The 3,522-nt window shown below is 40.7% G+C and overlaps 1 long non-coding RNA gene across 1 annotated transcript; it reads right to left on the reverse strand.

Annotated features, from left to right (window-relative positions):
- Positions 1-836: 836 nt before the first annotated feature.
- On the reverse strand, positions 837-3,010 carry LOC121906575. The gene is made up of 4 exons (XR_006098670.1): positions 2,879-3,010; positions 2,567-2,697; positions 1,496-1,560; positions 837-1,403 (listed from the first exon to the last, which is right to left on the reverse strand). It is a non-coding gene; the product is annotated as an uncharacterized LOC121906575 (long non-coding RNA).
- Positions 3,011-3,522: the final 512 nt, after the last annotated feature.

The following is a 3,522-nucleotide window of genomic DNA, read 5'->3' on the forward strand; positions in this document are numbered from 1 at the left end:
TTCTTTTACGCCACCCTGCCAGAAACACTTAGATGATGTCAGAACACGGTGCTGTCGTTAAAAATAGTAACGAAACACAAGCAGTCAGACAATCAGACAGGTATTAAATAGGGGTGTGCTTGAAATCAAATACGTTATTCGGCAAAGCACAAATAGTGTTTGTTTTTTTTTGTTTTTTTACAAATATTTTAAAAATGATTTGTTTTCAGGAAGAAAAATAAACCATGTCAAATACCAGAGTGCAGGTTGGTTACATCACTATCTCAGTCTCTCTCCTCCGCTCTGCAGTTATATCTATCAGCAGGTCTCAGTGAGGGGAGTCACATCCACCTGCTACATGACGCACATTTCCTAATTTGGACATCACTCCCAGAATTGGGGGTGTTCCCCAGAGATAAAGCTGAGCTACTGACACACGCTTCATGAACACTTATCGTAACACTTTAATTTTCTAAAATTAAAAGTGTAATAAAAACAAAAACAGGATTTTTAAGCCTCTTTCCACTTTTATTTGAAAACAAATACAAATACAAATAATTTTGCTGCCTCAACAAATACAGATACAAACACAAATACTGGGATCTCTGCACATTCCTAGTATTAAACACACTGTTTAGCCAGATTAGCTACCACTTTATTCAGCGGTAAAACCAAGAGTGACACCTGTAGTATTACAAATAATCCCTCATTGAACAGGAAAACCATTAGTGTGCATAACTATGGTAAGCGTGGTAGCTCAAAGTTGAACCAAAGTCTCGTCCAAACAACATGGATAACCTGGAGATTTGATTATTTACCAGTTTTTTCGCCATATTCGGAGATCTCAGGAATGACTTTGGTGAGTACAATGTTATCAGTGTTCCTCTAAAGCAGTGATGGCTTTTTTGGTCACTTGGAGGCAGCAAAACAAGCTGTAAGCTAGTTGTTATGGCTAAAATGTTAGCAAAGTTGCTTGTTTAGGCATCCAACAGACATAAAGCAACATTATCATTCATTTTGACTTGTGTGTCTGGCCACCTGTTGAATGTAAGTCCAATATTCACTCTCCTTTTTGCTCTGTTTTGGTCTCCACCAACTCCTAAGAAAAATATATGACTCTGACCAGCTAGCCGCTAACTTTGTTAGCAGTTTTGTGCTGCGAATGTAGAGTATTCTGGATGTATTAGAGCTTTCTTTGTGGGTTTGTCACTATGAGCAAAGCCTTTCACATTACACACTTGGTTCATTATTAGTATAGAAGTATTGATAAGTGCTGCTCTGTTCAATAGTTCTGAAGACACAAGATAAATGCAACATGCTGCTGATATATAGAAATCAATCTGTCTTTTCTCACAGCAGTAATTCTTTTTTTTCTCTGTGTGTTTCATTAGCAGCTGTGATAAATGTACTTCTCCATGTGGATACTGTGGGCAGACATGCATAAAAATGGGATTATACAACAGCCACTCTAGAGTATGTGGACTCCTATAATGTTCATAAAATGGTGTGCACTTACCATTTAGACTCACAGACTGTGGTCCTGCGTCACCGCTGTTAATTGAGCATTTGCTTCTATTTATACTGCAAGTTAAAACAGCAGTGCAATGTCAGTTTGAGTTTAACCTAGTTTTGGGTTTATTTTGCACTGTGAGAAAAAAATGTAACTGGATTGTCAACAAAATAAGGACAAAAAACCACACACACAGAGAGAGAGAGAGGGGAAGAAAAATAAGAAATTGGCTCAGGTTTGATTAAAATATCCCAGGGGATACTGACAACACTTTCAAATCAACAAACTGCACAAACAACAAGAACAAACATAAAATTAAGATGACAAATGTAGACAGAAAACAGCTCATTTAACTGTTTTTTTTTGTCCACCAGTTTTCAGCAAGTAGTGAACACAACACTGACATACTATCAGTTGCTTATTTCCACATCTAGCAGGCGACATTATTATTCATTTGGAGTCGTGTTTCTGTCCATCTGTAAATCCAATATTCACTCTCTCGGCTCTGTTTTTACTCTCTTCCATCTCCTGAGGGAAATATCTGGCTCTTTAGCTGCTAAATGCTGCACTATGTTCACCAGCCAGTTGCTAACTGGTGTCTGTTTGCCATTTGCTGTTGAGCAGGTAGTGTACAGTGGCTTTTTAGAGCTTTTTTCCTCAATGAGAGCGCTCTCGATAGCATTGACAGTGAACCAAAACAGTAAAGTTACAGCTGGACAGCTAAACAATGAGCTGAGACTCGCTATAAAGCTCCGTAAAGCCGAGAGGAGCTGCAGAGTCGCTGATAATTCTCTGTAGGTTCATCACTATGAGCCACACACAGCTTATTACACACTGTCAGCCCATACAGTGTCATTATAAAACATAGATTATAGCCACTTTAATGAAGAAAGTTCCTAATTTCAAGCAACATTCACAAATCTTCCAAAAACATCAGATGTTGCCTGGCAGAGACCTGCATCTTTGTGAACCTGAAAATAGCTGCAAAGAAACTGTGTGTGTGTGTGTGTGTGTGTGTGTGTGTGTGTGTGTGTGTGTATGTGCGTGTTTGTGTGTGTGTAGAATAGCCGTCCCCACCTACTGATACACCAATCCATCCGTGGAGTGTCTGAAAGGTCGGTGTCTGACAGTCTGCGGCCATGGCTGACTGAGCTCCACCATTGATCCTCTCTCCACTCCTGACCAGCTCTGGCACATTCTAATCTATGCTAGACACACACACACACTTTCCAACCACGACCACGTACTGGGATGGACAAGTAATTGATGTGTGTAAGTGTATTTTCTATGTGTGTGTGTGTGTGTGTGTGGAGGACAGAGAGCTAGTAGTGAGTGAGTCGTCTGTCTAGGCTCACAGACAGCCCGCCATGATTACAGGACCTTCCTCACCTCTAATGACTTGACTTTGACTTTCCTCTTGTGGTATTGGATCAGACACCTGCCAGTCATCTTGCAGGAGCTAAAGCCCACTGGTCCTCCCACACGGCCTGCTGTTGGCTGCTGTTCACAACCGTGCACTGCAAAAAAAAAAAGAGCAGGGCAAAGTAGCACATGTCTTACGGTACGCTCACTTACTATTCACTTCGTATTCACCTGCACTGAAGCCTGCACAACGTAGGAGTGTGTTTCCTGTTTCGGTGTGAGCTCCTGATGAGCTCTGGTGGACTCACAGCTCTGAGTACTGAGTACACTCTACTCAATATTTATATATTACCCCACATTGGAACCATGACATCACATCCTATTTCGATACGGAGTGGGAGGCAATCGTGTCAGGCAAAAGTCAATTTATATTTATATCGTCCAATATCACAAATTTGCCTCAGGGGGCTTTCCAATCTGTACAGCAATTCAACATCCTCTATCCTCGGACCCTCGATTTATATAAGGAACCTTCCCATTCCCAAAAAAATAAAATAAAATAAAAAAATGGAAGGAATCTCAGGAAGAGGAACAGAGGAGGGATTCTTTTCCTCTTCCAGGTCCAGCAGACAGGAAATAGATGTTGTGTGTACAGAATAAACCAAGATAGC

Source organism: Thunnus maccoyii, chromosome 11 (assembly GCF_910596095.1).
Source record: "Thunnus maccoyii chromosome 11, fThuMac1.1, whole genome shotgun sequence".
Lineage (NCBI taxonomy): Eukaryota > Metazoa > Chordata > Actinopteri > Scombriformes > Scombridae > Thunnus > Thunnus maccoyii.